This window comes from Hyla sarda, chromosome 12, assembly GCF_029499605.1.
Source record: "Hyla sarda isolate aHylSar1 chromosome 12, aHylSar1.hap1, whole genome shotgun sequence".
Classification (NCBI taxonomy): Eukaryota; Metazoa; Chordata; class Amphibia; order Anura; family Hylidae; genus Hyla; species Hyla sarda.
In genome coordinates, this window is record NC_079200.1 from 49,372,250 (window position 1) to 49,392,586 (window position 20,337).

A 20,337-nucleotide genomic window follows, 5' to 3' on the forward strand; every position below is an offset into this window, starting at 1 on the left:
TATGTTACAGGAAAAAGCAAAATAATGCATAGTCAGATATATATAGGCGTTACCAGTAATTGACTAGTCTAAGGCTGCATTTACATCTCGTTTTAACATTACTGGTGTCGGATCCAGCTGGGGAAGGGGCAAACCGGGCTCTCCCGTACCCCAGCCGGACGAGCGCTGAACACCGGTCGGCTCATTTTTGACCCGTATGCGGTTTCCTGACTGGACCTAAAACCGTAGTATACTAGGGTTTTAGGTCCAGTCATAAAACCGGATAAGGGTCAAAAAAGAGCCGACCGGAGTCACCGCTTGACTCCGGTCGGCTCATTAAAGTAAATGGAGTTCAGCGCTGGTCCGGCTGGGGTACGGTTTGCCCCTCCCCCAGCCGGATCCGGCACCCGTAATGTAAAAATGATATGTGAATGCAGTCTAATGTCAGATTCATATGGATATACATCTGTGACTACCCGCTGTCTTCTTACTTGTATGGACTATATTTAGGACAGAGGATGACAGGTACATTTAGCTAATAAAATGCATGCTCCATATGCAGGAGTACGCATTAGAGCCAAAATTAGATATTTTCCATGTTTCTGGAGCCATAATAATAGTCATGCATGCTCTGCACACTAGAATAAGCTCATGTAAGCGGCGATTCTGATCCTAATGGGGTGACTATCCGGACCGTCCCTACCCTAAAAAATAAACATGTTCATCATAACAGGCTCATAAGATAGCTCAAACAAATTATGGGCAAACACATCTCATTGGAGATGCACACCTTTCTCACTAGTAATGTGTACATCTATATGTGGACCACAGTACACTAAGGTACATTACTAGTGAGCTGGTAGATCTACATTAGTTGAGATGTGTTCATTGTGATACTAGAATGTACACACATGAATAACCTAAAAAGTATGACCCTGAGACCATCTGATATATATGTGCATTTATACTAGTCCTAGGACCAAATAGTCAAAGGACATGATCACAATAAGAGAAAGAAGCAGATGGACATAGACATGAACCAGGTAGAAAGATACAGCAGCGGACAAGTATCATTTATCATGTTGGTGCATTATGGGGACAGCAAAACTGGGGGGCCAATACTATGTGTGAACCCAGTCTAATGTCTTACACACAGGGAACTCTAATATACATAATGGAAATGATGTATTCCCGAATGTAAAACTGAAAGATAGTAACATGGAAATGCAAAGCAGAACTCATGGTTTGGTGCCAAGTAGCAATTTGCCTGCAACATATTCAACGGATAGAAAGCATTAATGGAAAATGGCTTCCTGTCCCCATTCACCATGCTCTTACCACATGCTATCTTACAAACCTAAATCCATAGCATGGCTATAAGAGGTGAAGATGGGATCCTTTTGATTTTGACTTAGTGAAAATCAAAATGTATCCCATCCTCTGTCGCCGAAAGGACGATACTTATATGCTCCTTACCCTGTGCGTCTCCTAAAAAAAGTAGTTTGGCGGGCCATATACTGTATACCGCAAAGTAGATACAGAGGGGCAAAAAAGTATTTAGTCAGCCACCAATTGTGCAAGTTCTCCCACTTAAAAAGATGAAAGAGGCCTGTAATTTTAGGTATACCTCAACTATGAGAGACAGAATTAGAAAAAATAAAATCCATAAAATCACATTTTTAAAGAATGTATTTGCAAATTATGGTGGAAAAGTTAATCTCAATACTTTGTTATATACCCTTTCTTGGCAATGACAAAGGTCAAATGTTTTCTGTAAGTCTTCACAAGGTTTTCACACACTGTTGCTGGTATTTTGGCCCATTCCTCCATGTAGATCTCCTCTAGAGCAGGGATCTTTAGGAGCTATCGCTGGGCAACATGGACTTTCAACTCCCTCCAAAGGTTTTCTATGGGATTGAGATCTGGAGACTGGCTAGGCCACTCCAGGACCTTGAAATGCTTCTTATGAAGCCACTCCTTCGTTGCCCAGGCGGTGTGTTTGGGATCATTGTCATGCTGAAAGACCCAGCCACGTTTCATCTTCAATGCCCTTGCTGATGGAAGGAGGTTTTCACTCAAAATCTCAGGATACATGGCCCCATTCATTCTTTCCTTTACACGGATCAGTCATCCTGGTCCCTTAGCAGAAAAACATCCCCAGAGCATGATGTTTCCACCCCCATGCTTCACAGTAGGTATGGTGTTCTTTGGATGAAACTCAGCATTCTTTCTCCTCCAAGTTGAGTTTTTATAAAAAAGTTCTACTTGGGTTTTATCTGACCATATGACATTCTCCCAATACTCTTATGGATCATCCAAATGCTCTCTAACCAAACTTCAGATGGGCCCAGACATGTACTGGCTTAAGCGCTTAAGCAGGGGGACACGTTTGGCACTGCATAATTTGAGTCCCTGGCACCGTAGTGTGTTATTGATGGTAGCCTTTGTTACCTTCGTGGAAGCTCTCTGCAGGTCATTCATTAGGTGCCCCCCCCCCCTGTGTGGTTCTGGGGAGATTATCAGTGGTCTTGTATGTCTTCCATTTTCTAATAATTGCTCCCACAGTTGATTTCATCACGCCAGGCTGCTTGCCTATTGCAGATTCAGTCTTCCCAGCCTGGTGCAGGTCTACAATTTTGTTTCTGGCGTCCTTCGACAGCTCTTTGGTCTTGGCCATAGTGGAGTTTGGAGTGCGACTGTTTGAGGTTGTGGACAGGTGTCTTTTATACTGATAACAAGTTCAGGTGCCATTAATACAGGTAACAAGTGGAGGACAGAGGAGACTCTTAAAGAAGAAGTTCCAGGTCTGTGAGAGACAGAAATCTTGCTTGTTTGTAGGTGATCAAATACTTATTTTCCACCATAATCTGCAAATAAATTCTCTAAAAATCAGACAATGTGATTTTATGGATTTTTTTTTCTCATCATGTCTCTCATAGTTGAGGTATACCTATGATGGAAATTACAGGCCTCTCTCATCTTTTTAAGTGGGAGAACTTGCACAATTGGTGGCTGGCTAAATACTTTTTTGCCCCACTATAAATATATATACTATATCAACTAGTTGGTCCAATATGAGAGAATGGCAGTACACTAACTATACAACCTCCGACCTTAAAGGGGTACTCCGGTGGTTAAGATTTTTGGCTATATTGCATCTTCTTTTAATGTTCATGTTTTTTGCAATTGACATGCATTATATGTTTGTGTAGCATGTGTCTTTTTTTCTTACCTGTTGTTGGGCCAGGAAGTCCTGTAGTTCTGTGTTGGATCTCTTTCTGTTGGCCATGTTAGGATTAGGCTGTGGACAACATGTCATGGCTTTTTTTCTCTCTGTTTTTTAAGAACTGCATGAGAGGAAGAAGCAACAACCCCTCATCTCCCCCTCCCGGAGGACGTAGATCTGCATGAGAGAAAGAAGCCAGAGCAGGGGGAGAGAGAGAGGACATACACAGCTCCTCATCTCCCCTCCCCCTGCTCTGTCTTCTGAGGACGTAGGTCTGTACTGAAGACAGAGATGATAAGAGTGTTATCTGAAGGGGAGGATAACAAAGTGCACGGGCTGGGGATGTATAGACTGCAGTGGAATAAATCTCGGACTGGGGATGATTTCTGTGTGAAGGGGGGGGGGACTCCTGAATGACACATGCTGGGAGTTGTAGGTCCTGTTATGTGCATGTATGCTAGTGTTTACATACCATTGTGCCTCCAGCTGTTGCACAACTACAACTCCCAGCATGCCCTGACAGCCTTTGGGCATGCTGGGAGTTGTAGTTTTGCAACAGCTGGAGGCACACTGGTTGGGAAACACTGTCCTAGCCTATTCAGCATACATATCATGTTACACCATTGTTTCCAAACCAGTGTGCCTCCAGCTGTTGTAAAACTACAACTCCCAGCATGTCCTGACAGCCTTTGGGCATGCTGGGAGTTGTAGTTTTGCAACAGCTGGAGGCACACTGATTGGGAAACACTGGCCCAGCCTATTCAGTATATTACAAACAAAGTGCATTGTTTCCCAACCAGGGTGTTTTCAGCTGTATCAAAACTACAACTCCCAGCATGCCCGGACAGCTTTTGGCTGTCCGGGCATGCTGGTAGTAGTAGTTTTGCAACACCTGGAGGCGCCCTGGTTGGAAAATACTGGTGTATGCCCTATAGAGGTCTGGTAAACTACAACCCCCAGGAGACTACAGAGGCAGCATGCTGGTGTTATACCACAGACTGAAGACTCCTGAATGACACATGCTGGGAGTTGTAGTCCCTTTTGTGTGTGTATGCCAGTGTATCCCAACCAGGGCTGATTATATTAGTGTGCTGTGTATAAGGGGGCCGACCCGGGAAAATAGTAAGGTGGGTAAAGGGCAGGGAAAAAAAAAAAAAAAGGAGCTGCCCCAAACAAGCAAGGGATGTGGCATGCTGGGATTTGTGGTTTTCAGCCCAGCCAGAAACAGTAAATAGAGGCAAAGATAGGAAAACAAAGTGGGGGATAAAAAGACAACAAAGAACGGAAATAGAGTAGGCTAAACAACAAGAATAGAAATGAAACAAAACAAATAGGGTAAGTCAAAAACAGAAAAACACGTTGACCACCGGAGTACCCCTTTAAGTTCTTATGACCTTCTTATATGGCCTTCTTAACGCTGCAGGAAAAGCTGAGGCTGTATAGTGAGTAGGGATCGACCGATATCGTTTTTTTAGGGCCGATACCGATAATCGGTGGAGGTTAGGGCCGATAGCCGATAACTTATACTGATATTCCGGTATAAGTTATCGGCTATTTATCCCCCCTCGACACCGCTGCAGAACATTGATTTAAAGCGGGCGCTTTAAATCAATGCACTGCAGTGGCTTTTGCGGTGCCATAGGCCGCCGCCGCCACCCGCTTCTCTCCCCCTACCTGTAGTGTCCCGCGGCATTCCGGGTGGAGGGGGAACCGGTCCGGGCTGTCCTTCTTCTCCGGGGGTCCTCTTCTCCACTCCGGGCAGGCTCTGGCCTAGTACGCACCTGACGTCACAGCGTAGCGGCGTCTATGCAGCGTACTAGGCCGGAGCCTGCCCGGATTGGAGAAGAGGACCCCCGGAGGACAGCCCGGACCGGTTCACCCTCCACCCGGAATGCAGCCGGACACTACAGGAAGGAAGGAAGGATGGATGGCCCGGACCACCCCCATTACAGGTAAGTTTAATTTTTGTTTTTATTGACTCGGAGGGTGGGGGAGGGGCCCAACCGGTATAGCGGTATTGGCAAAAATCCATACCGTTATACCACCCAGCACTACGGTGGGGGTGCGACGCGGTGGGTCGGGGGGGGGGGGGGGCGGCCGCGGTGCGGTGGGGGTGGTGCGGGGCATTATCGGCTTATCGGCAAGGTAATTTCCGATACCGATAATGCCCAAAATCGTGATAATCGGTCGATCCCTAATAGTGAGCGTGCATAATAGGGAGATAGGTGATTGTGCATGCTCACAATACAACCTCTAACCTCTAGTTTAGCCTCATATACAGAGGCTGTATCAATAGCGTGCACCATTGGGGAGGATAAACAAATGTCCATGCTCACTACACTGCACCGGTATATCAATGTATGGACTTCTAGAAGTCTGTTTTGAGAGTGCACCCTTAAGACGATGAAGTAATAATGACAGATCAAACCAAATAAAGTTATTGTTCAGTGTGATCAGTCATACATGATATATAAGGGCAGCAGTAAATGGTCACCACGAGGCATTTCATTATTGATCAGGATCTCTGTACTTGTCAATAGGGAAGACACGTGACTGCACATGTGCAAAACTACAGCTGCCGGCATGCTAGGAGCTGTAGTTTTGCAAAAGCTGGAGAGCCACAGGTTGCAGACCACTAAAATAAAATAAAATAATTCCCCACAATTTTTTGACTTTCCTTCTTACCTAAACCTGTGAATCAGCTGCCTTTAGTCAGTCAAAGGTAAAGACTAATTACCATTTTTTCTATATTATAACCCTTCCTGTCAGATGACTATGTCTTCCAACAATATTGAAAAATATCAGCTAAAACAATAGAAAAAAATGAGACCTCCAGCACCTATTAATGAGGCCTAGTACTTTCATTGCCATGGAAACAGGGCCTAGTTCAATCACCACAGGGAGTAAGAAGTGAATATCATCAATACTGTATTACTATCCTGCACTGATGTCTACTAAGCCAACTATAAACCTATAAATGAACTGACTACAGCAAAAACATATAAAAAAATCTCATCTTTATTATAAAGTTCCAAACATCAGAGACATACACTTAAAATACATATATAAGAGATGGTAGCAACAGAAAAATGGGGCATACTGCGGATGTACATCATAAAAAATGAATTACAAATATAATCCAACGTCATCCAACCCACCATGGGTGTGAGTGCAATGTAAACAGGGGTATACAGGTATGGCAAAGTATACATAAAAATCACAACACAAGTACAAAATACATTAAAACGAACAGCCATACGCAAGCAGGATACCCACATGTAAACAAACGCTCCAGATCACCACCAGAATGGGGCAGGCATTCCCCGTACCGGGGAGATGGGGGAAATTTATTAAAACCAGTGTAAAGGAACAGATTGCTTCTAACATTTAAAGGGGTACTCCAGCGCTTAGTCATTATATCCCCTATCCAAACTATAGGGGATAAGATGCCTGATTGCGGGTGTCCCGCCACTGGGGACCCCCGTGATCTTGCAGGCCCCTCCCTTTAAAATCAGTAACCGGAGCGTGTTCGCTCCGGGTCTGATTACTGTCGATCACGGGGCCGGAGCATTGTGACGTCACGGCTCCGCCCCCGTGTAACATCACGCTCTGCCCCCTCAATGCAAACCTATGGTAGGGGGCGTGACAGCTGTCATGCCCCCTCCCATAGACTTGCATTAAGGGGCGGGGCCTTGACGTCACGGTCTCACGTCACCGTGGTCGGCGTTTCGGAAGCCGCAACAGGTGGGTCCTGCAGCCGAGATCCCGGGGGTCCCACGCGGCGGGACCCCCGCGATCTGACATCTTATCCCCTATCCTTTGGAATTATCCTTTGGAATAGCAATCTGATCCCTTCCTACATGAGGCCTAGTATGTCCACATTCCCTTACTACTACCCCTATAATGTTGTTGGATTTTTATTAAAAATAAGAATCTCATAAATGGTTGTTCTGCCCAGTCTTAGGGTATGTTCACACTAGAGAATCTCTGTGCGAAATTCCGATCAGGAATTCTGCTCAAAGACTCCATCTGAGCAGTCACCGTCGTAATACTTCGGCTCTAGGACCGCCAGGACCTGCACTGTCACCGCTGATGGACATAATTACACCAAACTAATGAACATGGGCATTCTTTCAGCAGATCATTTTCAGCAGTGGAATTTTCTGCCACAGAATTTCCGCAGTGTGAATGGGTCAGCGAAGGCCAATTCACAACAATGTTAAGGTTTATACAGCGGAATACCCCAATGCAATTCCACGCACGGAAATTCCGTAGTGTAAACATACCCTTACTTATATCTATCTATCCTTCTATCTTCTCTCCATCTATATACAGACATGGCCGTAAATATTGGTACCCCTGAAATTGAAGTATTTCTCACAGAAAAGGATTGCAGTAACACATGTTTAGCTATACACATGTTTATTCCCTTTGTGTGTATTGGAACTAAACCAATAAAAGGGAGGGAAAAAAGGCAAATTGGACATAATGTCACAGCAAACTCCAAAAATGGGCTGGACAAAATTATTGGCACCCTTTCAAAATTGTGGAAAAATAAGATTGTTTCAAGCTTGTGATGCTGCTTTAAACTCACCTGGGGCAAGTAACAGGTGTGGGCAATATAAAAATCACACCTGAAAGCAGATAAAAAGGAGAGCAGTTCACTTAGTCGTTGCATTGTGTGTCTGTATGTGCCATACTAAGCATGGACTACAGAAAGAGAAGAGAACTGTCTGAGGACTTGAGAACCAAAATTGTGGAAAAATATCAACAATCTCAAGGTTACAAGTCTATCTCCCGAGATCTAGATTTGCCTTTGTCCACAGTGCGCAACATTATCAAGAAGTTTCCAACCCATGGCACTGTAGCTAATCTCCCTGGACATGAACGGAAGAGAAAAATTTATGAAAGGTGTCAACGCAGGATAGTCTGGGTGGTGGATAAGCAGCCCCAAACAAGTTCCAAAGATATTCAAGCTGTCCTGCAGGCTCAGGGAGCATCAGTGTCAGCGTGAACTATCCGTCAACATTTAAATGAAATGAAACACTATGGCAGGAGACCCAGGAGGACCCCAGGAAAACGTCTTGTGGACAGATGAGACCAAGATAGAGCTTTTTGGTAAAGCACATCATTCTACTGTTTACTGAAAATGGAATGAGGCCTACAAAGAAAAGAACACAGTACCTAAAGTGAAATATGGTGGAGGTTCAATGATGTTTTGCTGCCTCTGGCACTGGGTGCCTTGAATGTGTACAAGGCATCATGTAATCTGAGGATTACCAACGGATTTTCGGTTGCACTGTACAGCCCAGTGTCAGAAAGCTGGGTTTGCGTTCAAGATCTTGGCTCTTCCAGCAGGACAATGGGGGAGATTTATCAAAACCTGTGCAGAGTAAAAGTGGAGCAGTTGCCCATAGCAACCAGATTACTTATTTCATTTTTAACAAGGCCTCAGCAACATGAAAGAAGCGATCTGATTGGTTGCTATGGGCAACTCAGCAACTTTTCCTCTGCACAAGTTTTGATAAATCTCCCTCAATAACCCCAAACATATGTCAAAAAAGCCCCCAGAAATGGATGGCAACAAAGCGCTGGAGAGTTCTGAAGTGGCCAGATCTGAAGTCCGGATCTAAATCCCATTGAACTCCTGTGGAGAGATTTTAAAATTGCTGTTGAGAAAAGGCGCCTTCCAATAAGAGAGACCTGGAGCAGTTTGCAAAGGAAGAGTGGCCCAACATTCCGGCTGAGAGGTGTAAGAAGCTTATTGATGGTTATAGGAAGCCACTGATTTCAGTTATTTTTTCCAAAGGGTGTGCAACCAAATACTGTATCTATCTCATTGACTTGTCTTTTCTGGACCATTGTAACTTGAAACCAGACTCAACATACAATGCTACAGGCTACAGACAGTCCAGATCTGCAAAAAATGTCAATGGCTGGAAGAACCAACCAATCAGAATGGGCATTCACTGGTAAAACACCTGTATTCCTAAAGTGCATGCAGTGACTGGCTGTCTGGTAGCGCCTCTCTACAGTACAGGTTGGTACTACATGTTCTGTACTACTCTTTACCTGTACCAGGGATAGCTGCTTCAAGTGGGGACAGCTCCATTTTAATTTTTTGGGACACTGTATGTACTGTACAGGACCCCCCAGAAGCTCCTGTCCTCTACATAGACAGTGATTTACAGCTCCCAGTAGATCTTTATTACTTTTATATGTAAGGATTTGCTTTATCTGTATTAGTTATCTACTTATTTTTCTTTAATCCTCACTTTTTCCTATTTTTGGATGACATTTTGGGGCTTCAGAACCAATTACCAGGTTTCCATAGAGTTCTGGTCTCAACATACAATGTTTTCAACATACAATGGAACCGATTAATATTGTAACTTGAGGGACCACTGTATCTGTCTGTCTATCCATCAGTCTAGCTATTTTATAACCAGCTTTCTTCTTTCTATCTACCTATCTATCTACTATTAATGTAATATCTATCTCATATCTATCAGTCTCATTTCTATCTTCTATATACTATCTATCTGTCTATCCATCAGTCTACCTATTCTATATCTATCAACTATTAATGTAATATCTATCTCATATCTATCAGTCTCATATCTATCTTCTATATACTATCTATCTATCTACTATTAAAGGGGTAGTCCAGTGGTGAAAAACTTATCCCCTATCCTAAGGATAGGGGATAAGTTTGAGATCGCGGGGGGTCCGACCGCTGGGGCCCCCTGCGATCTCTCAGTACAGGGCCCCGGCTCTCGGCCCAGATAGCGGGTGTCGACCCCCGCACGAAGCGGCGGCCGACACGCCCCCTCAATGCATCTCAATGGCAGAGCCGGAGATTGCCGAGGGCAGCGCTCCGGCTCTGCCATAGAGTTGTATTGAGGGGGTGTGTCGGCCGCCGCTTCGTGCGGAGGTCGACACGCCCCCTTCCCGCGGGCTGTCAGGGTGCCGTACGGGAGATCGCAGGGGGCCACAGCGGTCAGACCCCCCGCAATCTGCAACTTATCCCCTATCCTTAAGATAAGTTGTTCACCAGTGAGACACCACTGGACTACTCCTTTAATGTCATATCTATCTCATATCTATCAGTCTCATATCTATCTTCTATATACTATCCTATCTATCTACTATTAATGTCATATCTATCTCATATCTATCAGTCTCATATCTATCTTCTATATACTATCCTATCTATCTACTATTAATGTCATATCTATCTCATATCTATCAGTCTCATATCTATCTTCTACATAGTATCTATCTGTCTATCCATCAGTCTACCTATTCTATATCTATCTATCTTCTATTAATGTCATATCTATCTCATATCTATCAGTCTCATATCTATCTTCTACATACTATCTATCTGTCTATCCATCAGTCTACCTATTCTATATCTATCTATCTATCTATTTATCTATCTATCTACTATTAATGTCATATCTATCTCATCTTACATATATATTAGTCTCATATCTATCTTCCATCTACTATCTGATCTATGCATCCATCAGTCTAGTTATTCTATATCTATCTATCTATCTATCTATTTATCTACTATTAATGTCATATCTATCTCATCTTATATATATATATATATATTAGTCTCATATCTATCTTCCATCCACTATCTATCTGATTTATGCATCCATCAGTCTAGTTATTCTATATCTATCTTTCCCATATCTATCTGATGTCTATCTATCCATCTGTATCTATCTATCTATCTATCTATCTTTATCTTTGCTTTTTGAACAGTTTCTATGGAAAACCTCATTACTGTGAAAGCCTATGATGGATGCCATGCATTGGTATCTGTCACCCTCCGGCTCCCTTTTTTAAAGAAAAAATATATACTAGACTTAAGGTGTTGCTCTGTATACTGTGAGCCTACTACAGTATATACATTGGGAGTTTCTCTTACTGTATTTGCCTTATCCTTATGGATGGAAAACAATTTTTCATGTAGTTTTCCCATGGCGAAACCATAACTAGATCATGGCCAGCAGAGTACTGTGAATTGCAGTAGTGTCAAGCCGTGCTGTTTTCTACCAAAACGTGTAAATAGGATTTCATAAACAGAAGTACCTTCCCCAACCGGAAGCAGAGAAAGACAAAGTAGGTCGTCTTCTATATAGTCTACTACACTGCACTGCTCATATATAGTACAGTGGTCCCTAAAGTTACAATATTAATTGGTTCCAGGACGACCATTGTATGTTGAAACCATTGTATGTTGACACCAGAACTCTATGGAAACCTGGTAATTGGTTCTGAAGGCCCAAAATTTCATCCAAAAATAGGAGAAAGGGAGGATTAAAGAAAAATAAGTAGATAACTAATATAGAGAAAGCAAATCCTTATATATAAAAGTAAGAAAGATCTGCTGGGAGCTGTAATCACTGTCTATTTCAGTATTTTCCAACCAGGGTGCCTCCAGTTTTTGCAAAACTACAACTCCCAGCATGCCCGGACAGCCTTTGGCTGTCCGGGCATGCTGGGAGTTGTAGTTTTGCAACAGCTGGAGGCACCCTCATTGGGAAACACTGGTCTATGTAGAGGACAGAAGCTTCTTCAGGATACACACATTGTCCTAAAAAAGTAATGGTCGCCCTCACCTGGTGTCCAAAGGAGCAGCTAACCCTGGTACAGGTAAAGAGTACAGAACATGTAATACCTCCCTGTACTGTAGGGGGCGCTATCAGACACCAGTCAGTGCATACGCTTCAGTAATACAGGGGTTTTACCAGTGAATGCCCATTCTGATTGGTCGGTTCTTCCAGCCATTGACACGTTTCACAGATCTGGACTGTCTGTAGCATTGTAAGTTGAGTCTGGTTTCAACTTACCATGGTCCAGAAAAGACCATTGTATGTTGAAACTATTGTACGTTGAGGCCATTGTAAGTTGAGGGACCACTGTACAGCTACACTTCAGGCAGCATGCATCACTAACATCCATTATAGAAATGGTTCGAATATCCTACAGGGAGCATACCTAGAAATATATAGACGGCACGTGTAAAGCAGGACGAATGGCTGCCCGAAGCATGGGCAGAACAATAGGCAGCTCTAAATGACACAATGCCCAGGTGCGTTCTGGGAAAATGACTTGACACATGAAAATAATTCAGGAATGTAATCTATGGCAGCCGGCCTTGATAATACAACGGACATATCTAATGAAACGCAATATTGTATCATTTCTCGTTTTCGCAGTTTCAAGCCGTTGCGATGAGATTTCCTCAATCTCAGCTACAAATTACCATATTGTATTTCATTGCTTTTCCTGCAGCAAATCTTATGCTTTGATATCACGGATATGAAAACCGATTATTAAATGCTCCATCCATTGTACTAACACAAAGAGAGGAGAGAAAGAAAAAAAATAAGCATTGCCAAAGCCAGGGACAAGAGAGGAGACACAGACTGTCCCCTTGTGTATTCTCGAGGAGGGGGGGAGGGAGGAACAAAACACTAAATGGTTGGGGAGAGTAAACTACCAACAGATGTGGCGGAGGGGGCTCTGTGTACGGAGCGTTTTGGGGCTGGGAGAGAAACAAAAGCCGGGATTGATAGAGCCATGGAGGGCGCAAGCAGGGCTTGTGGGTAAGAGCGATGGAGGAACATCTGCAAAGTGTGGAGGACTGCGCTGCAAGGGGTGTGTCCATGCACAATATATCCCGAGAAAATACCGTAAGAAAACCCACACCACAATACGCGCCCGCCACAGGCAAACCACCATTGTTTCCATATTGTCTCAGTAGCCAAGATACGGCAACAGAAGAGTTAAAAAAAAAAAACAGCTTGCCAACAGCTCCTTGGCACCGAACGGGGGCATATCCAGCGTGCATGTAAAACCAAGGAGGAAAAAAAAAAACAAGGGAGGTGGTAAAATGTCCCCATATGTAGCCTTGGCACAAGGCTGGCACGTTACCAAATACAGGGCTTGGGGTGAAATTCCTGCGCCCTACCTTCTGCACAGTGAGGGCATGCAATGCCAACGCCCCACAGGAGCCACGCTTGATGCCAGATCGGCAGCACAGGAGTGACCCATCCATATTGAACGCTGGCCGTACTACATTTATCAGGATTATGCCACCCTGCTGTGTGACAGGCTCCAAATACCAGGCATTTCCCTGCAGTTAAATAAGCCCACGAGATAAAGTACCCAACCCCCATCTTTAGGGAGCATGCTGATTTTTATGCATGCGTGAATTATATGCTGGCAGCTTTCTATAGCAGATCAGATATATCTACATGTGAATATCATGTGTATAAGATGATATTTCTATGGAGACCCTGGTCACTCCCATAGCAGCAAATGTGCAGACAATGCACTGGATGGAACAGTATGTGCAGGGTAGAAGCCCCCTCCTATCAATAGGATGCCATAGAGGGATGGCTCTGCCACACCTCACCCTAGCATGTGCCAGCAGCTCTATACACTCTGCCACCTTTATCCACCGCACTTAACTTGGTCAATGCCGAGTCCAGTCTATGGCAGCAGGGGGGTTAAAGTATATGTCAGCAAGACCTCATCCTTAAAATAATGCAGCCAGGAGGGGATCAGGGGATGAACCCTCTTTGTTCTGCTCCCCACCTGCTTGTCACATAGTAAAATGCAGAATGGCAATTCTATATAACCTATGTAGATTGATGATATACAGATATATATGTATATATATATATATATATATATATATATAAGATAGATAAATATGAAAGACATAGATATAGATAATGATAGATAGACAGATATAGATAATGATAGATAGATGGATAATGATAGATAGACAGATATAGATAATAATAATAAATAGATAATAATAGATAGATATAACATATAATCAAAGATAAATATGAGATAGATGGACAAGTGATACATTGTAGATGGATATACATGAAAGAATGACAGTATATAAGTCCATACATTATACCTTATAGAAATCTAAATATCACACTACATCTACTCTACTCAAGACCTACAATAATAAGCATCATCCTGAGGGTTTCTATAGGTGACATCATACACACGGTCCTGGCCATAAAGGACACATGTCCAGTCATATCCCTAGTGATGCAGGTTCTATGATAAGATACAATGCAGATGGTGCACAATGTGATAGGTGAGCGCTCGGTACCTGGCCGGTGTTATCCTGGCGCTGCTGGCCGGGGCTGCTGTCTCCTTGGTCCGCAGAGCTAGAGGAGCGGGGGCGAGCGGCGGCGGGGACGAGCAGACGAGCTGTCAGGAGAGCCGGGTCACGTGAGGAGGGGGGAGCGGCTGTCACTAGTGATCGGGGGAGAGGCTGAGCCAGGACGAGGGATTACCGGACAGATGGACACCTGAGGGTGGAGGGAGAGGCTGTCACCGTGTGCACAATGCGACCGGAGGCTGCTGCTGCTGCTGTGGAACTGCAACTCCCAGCATTCCCTGACAGAGTACACTAGGAGTAGTAGTATACACATAAGGAACCAAAAGATTGCAGATTATCTATCTATCTATCTATCTCATATCTATCTATCTATCTCATATCTATCTATCTAATATCTATCTATCTATCTATCTATCTCATATTTATCTATCTCATATCTATCTATCTATCTATCTCCTATCTATCTATCTCATATCTATCTATCTCATATCTATCTATCTATCTATCTTATATCTATCTATCTATCTCATATCCATCTATCTATCTATCTATCTCATATCTATCTCATATCTATCTATCTCATATCTATCTATCTATCTATCTCATATCTATCTATCTCATATCTATCTATCTATCTATCTATCTCATATCTATCTATCTATCTCATATCTATCTATCTTATATCTATCTCATATCTATCTATCAATCTATCTCATATCTATCTATCTCATATCTATCTATATATCTATCTCATATCTATCTATCTCATATCTATCTATCTCATATCTATCTATCTATCTCATATCTATCTATCTTATATCTATCTATATCATATCTATCTATCTATCTCATATCGATCTATCTCATATCTATCTATCTATCTCATATCTATCTATCTATCTATCTATCTATCTATCTCATATCTATCTATCTCATATCTATCTATCTCATATCTATCTATCTATCTCATATCTATCTATCTATCTCATATCTATCTATCTCATATCTATCTATCTATTTATCTCTTATCTATCTATCTATCTCATATCTATTTATCTCATATCTATCTATCTATCTATCTGTCTCATATCCATCTATCTCATATCTATTTATCTCATATCTATCTATCTATTTATCTCTTATCTATCTATCTCATATCTATTTATCTCATATCTATCTATCTATCTATCTATCTCATATCTATCTATCTATCTATCTATCTATCTATCTATCTATCTATCTCATTGTGACGTTCTATTCTGTATTAACCAGTAGTTCTTCAGCCTCTAGTGTGCCATAAAAACAGCAGACTTTCATGGTATGCTGAGAGTTATAGTTCTCCCAGAGCAAGAGACCCACAGGTTGTAGAACTCTGGTCTGAAGTGATACTATACAGTAGACCAGTGTTTCCAAATCAGGGTGCCTCCAGCTGTTGCAAAACTACAACTCCCAGCATGCCTTTGGTTGTCTGGGCATGCTGGGAGTTGTAGTTTTGCAACATCTGGAGGCCCCCTGGTTGGGAAACACTTCAGTAGACAGTGTTGTAACACCCATTTTAATGACATGATGATCACATGGGAGGCTTTTATTTATGACTTCTGGTTATTCCATGATCTGGGGTCTTCACTGCCAATGGAGAGGAGGCGGCCTACGTCTTATGACTGCTGGGATACCCGGTCATGGCACTGACCTTTAGGCTTTCATCCTCCATCATCTTGTCAAAAATATTTTTTTTTCTCCAGCTGTTGCAGAACTAAAACTGCAAGCATGCCCTGACAACCTTTGGCATAATAGTTGTAGTTTCGCAACAGCTGGAGACCCACAGGTAGGGAAACACTGCTACAAGTGATGCAACACAGTTTTCCCAAAGGGCAAATATTCCCATTTTTGCAGAAATGTGGGAACAGAGGATGTAACACAACTACATTAATAGACAGATCTGCTTAGGAGTTCGGGAAAGCTGGGTGACAACCCCCTACAAACAGTTATGTTGGTTGTTATCTATCTTTCCTGTAGCCCAGAACAACAAATGCCAAATAACTCTGTCTGTATCAAGCAAAATTCCTATAAACACTGTCAGATTTTATGTCACCCAGCTTTCTAGGGAACAGATACACTGATCCCTTAAAGGAAAAAATCTAGCAAAAATTTACTTATCTCCTATTCACAGGATAGGGGTTAAAGGGGTACTCTGGTGGAAATTTTTTTTTTTTTTTTATCAAATGGTGCCAGAAAGTTAAACAGATTTGTAAATTACTTCTAAAAAAAAAAAATCTTTATCCTTCCAGTACTTATTAGCTGCTATATACTACAGAAAAAGTTCTTTTGTTTTTGAATTTCTTTTTTTTTTGTCCACAGTGCTCTCTGCTGACACCTCTGTCTGTATCTGGAACTGTCTAGAACAGGAGCAAATCCCCATAGCAAACCTATGCTGCTCTGGACAGTTCCGGATACAGACAGAGGTGTCAGCAGAGAGTATTGTGGACAGAAAAAACAAAAAGAAATAAAAAAAACAAAAGAACTTTCTCTGTAATATACAGCCGCTAATAAGTACTGTAAGGATAAAGATTTTTTTTACTAGAAGTAATTTACAAATCTGTTCAACTTTCTGGCACCAGTACCCCTTTAAGTAGCTGATTGCGGTGGGTCCTACCGCTGGGACCCTCCGCCATCTCCATCTCAGCTATCAGTGAGGAGCGTGTGCTGCAGATTGCGCGCACTTCATTGCTTTGTATGGGAGCGCCGAAAAGATCCGAGTACAGCACTAAGGCATCATCAGCACTTCCATAGAAATGAGTGGAGTGTGTGCTGTCTACCGGTAGACGACACACACTCCCGACTAAGAGTGCCGGAGGTGGTCCAAGCATGCTGGGAGTTGTAGTTTTGCAACAGCTGGAGGCACACTGGTTGGGAAACACTGCCCTAGAGCAGTGGTCTTCAACCTGCAGATCTCCAGATGTTGCAAAACTACAACTCCCAGCATGCCCGGACAGCCGTTGGCTGTCCGGGCATGCTGGGAGTTGTAGTTTAGCAACATCTGGAGGTCCGCAGGTTGAAGACCACTGCCCTAGAGTATAGTAAGGTACTTTACCGTACTACTCTTTACCTGTGCTAGGACTAGCTGCTCCTATGGACACCAGATATTGCAGCTCCATTTTACATCTCCCATTCATTATGTACTGTACAGGACCTTTATGTATAAATTAGGGATCGACCGATATCAGTTTTTTAGGGCTGATACCGATAATCGGTATAGGTAAGGGCCGATAGCTTATACCGATATTCCGGTATAAGTTATTATCCCCCGCGACACCGCTGTAGATCATTGATTTGATAAATCAATGCACTGCAGTGGCTTTTGCGGTGCCATAGACCGCCGCCGCCACCACCCGCTTCTCTCCCCGTGCCTGTCCGGGGGTCCTGAGTCCTATCACCGCCGCTGACCCGCCGCACCGCAACCGCCGCCGCACCGCCCCGGCCCCATTGCCTCCCCCATCCCCGGTTTTATAATTACCTGTTCCCGGGGTCCACTCTACATCTGGCTCCGGTGGCGTCTTCCTGAACTGTCACTGTGCGCACTGACGGTGACGTCACGTCGTGCACGTCACTGCGCACAGCGTAACGCAGGACGCAGCAGGAGCAAGAAGAAGCGTGGGCACCGGGAACAGGTAATTATAAAACCGGGGATGGGGAGGCAATGGGGGCGGTGCGGTGGGGGGTGCGACGCGGTGCGGTGGGTCGGGGGCGGTCGCGGTGCGGTGGGGGGCGGGGCATTATCGGCTTATCGGCAAGGTAATTGCTGATACCGATAATGCCCAAAATCGTGATTATCGGCCATACCGATAATCGGTCGATCCCTAGTATAAATAGATTTTTGGCTTTTTATGTAAGGATTTGCTTTATCTCTACTAGTTATCTTGTCATCTTTCTTTAATCCTCAGTTTTTCTTATTTTCGGTTGATATTTTGGAGACCTTGGAACCCATTACCAGTTTTCCATAGAGTTCTGGTCTCAGGATACAATGGTTTCAACATACAATGTTTGTCCTGGAAGCTACTAACTGTAGGGACCTCTGTGTAACTAACAGGAAAGATAACAATAGGTTAAAAATATATAATTTTACATGACAATTTATTTGTTAGTAGGACATTTAGAAGAGGTAATACAAAATCAAACCTATATAAATAGGGGATCATTTTAATTGTATGGACCTATAGAATAAAGAGAAGGTGTCATTTTTACCGAAAAATGCACTGCGTAGAAATGGAAGCCCCTAAAAGTGACAAAATGGCGTTTTTTTTTCTTTCAATTTTGTCGCACAATTATTTTTTTTCTTGTTTCACCGTAGATTTGGGAGTAAAATGACTGACGTCATTACAAAGTAGAATTGTGGTGCTAAAAAATATGCGATCCTATGAGTCTGTAGGTGCAAAATGTAAAGGGTTATGAGTTTTAAAAGGTAAGGAGGAAAAAAACAAAAGTGCAAAAACGGAAAAACGCTCCGTCCTTAAAGGGGTAGTCCGGCGCTAAGACATCTTATCCCCTATCCAAAGGATAGGGGATAAGATGCCTGAGCGCGGGGGTCCCGCCGCTGGGGACCCCTGTGAACTTCCACGCCGCACCCCGTTAGAATCAATCCCCGAAGCGTGCTCGCTCAGGGTCTGATTACTGGCGATCACGGAGATGGAGCATAGTGACGTCACAGCTCCGCCCCCGTGTGACATCACTATGTTCCGTCCCCGTGATCGCCAGTAATCAGCACGCTCCGGGGGATGATTCTAATGGGGTGCGGCATGGAAGATCACGGGGGTCCCCAGCGGCAGGACCCCCGCGATCAGGCATCTTATCCCCTATCCTTTGGATAGGGGATAAGATGTCTTAGTGCCGGAGTACACCTTTAAGGGGGATCGGTAATGAATTACATTTAAACTGCAACTCCCAGAAAGACCAAACTGCCACACAGCTTTCCCACAATCCTGAATGGCATGTCGAACCAGAGATGCAATAAGCAGGTATAGTTTTAATGTTTTTAAGGAATCTGGGAAAGCTGGGTGACATTGGCTGCTCAAGACTGGTCTCTATTCACCAGTGGGACCTATTATGGAACTACAACTCTCAGCATGGCAACAACGGCAGATGTACAAGTGCTCACAGCCGTGATCTTGAACCTCTCCAGCTGTTGTGAAACTACAACTCCCAGCATGCTCAGCTGAGGGGAGGCACAGGTACCATTGAGCTTCTCTTGGCGATTTAGTGCTCTCCCGCTGTTGTGAAACTACAACTCCCAGCATGCCCTGACAGTCGCAGGCTATCAGGGCACGCTGGGAGTTGTAGTTTCACAACAGCTGGGAAGTCACAGGTTGCAGAACTACCAGCCCCAGCAAAGTACACCCCCGACTGCAGAGCCGTGCAAGAACAACTCACCGTCCTGCACCGTAACACAGGCGGGGAGCAAACGTGGCCGCGCTTCACTGTGCTAAACAAGAAAACATACAACCTTCACACTGACAGCTCGCACTTCACTGCGCTCCCGAGAATGCGCGTACACGTAATGGGCGGGATTATGCTTACACGCTCTTGTGGCCACGCCCCCCAAACGGCGACGCGCCCGTCTGGTCCTGCTGCTGCTGCGGCTGGTGGTTGCCATGGAGACAGGATCAGCAGCAGCCAGAGCCTCTATCCCTCCCCCTCCATACAGCTCCTTTGTGTGAGGGATCTGTCTGAGGCGCCCACCCTGATGGGAGAGATTTTTTTATTTCTTCCCAGGGTGGGATTATGTGTTTAACCCTAAAACATGAAATATTATACAAAAAAATATAAGTCAGTGATAAGATACCTTAAAAAGATTATCATGAGGTATTATCTTAAAAAAAATGGCGCACAGAGCGTATGAGTAACGTGTCATTTTGTAGGAACTAATAAAGCAGTGGTCTTCGACCTGCGGACCTCCAGATGT

At 43.7% G+C, this 20,337-nt stretch overlaps 1 protein-coding gene across 6 annotated transcripts in view; it reads right to left on the minus strand.

The window, feature by feature from the left end:
• MAPT (microtubule associated protein tau) overlaps positions 1-19,939 on the minus strand; it is a 120,153-nt gene extending 100,214 nt beyond the window's left edge. For 4 of the 6 annotated variants that reach the window (XM_056548651.1, XM_056548652.1, XM_056548650.1 and 1 more), the window contains exon 1: positions 14,370-14,571. The gene's annotated coding sequence lies outside the window, so the exon portion shown is untranslated. Of the gene's footprint in view, positions 1-14,369; positions 14,572-19,805 lie in introns of those variants that run through there. The other 2 variants (XM_056548644.1, XM_056548646.1) reach the window with 2 other exon arrangements.
• Positions 19,940-20,337: the final 398 nt, after the last annotated feature.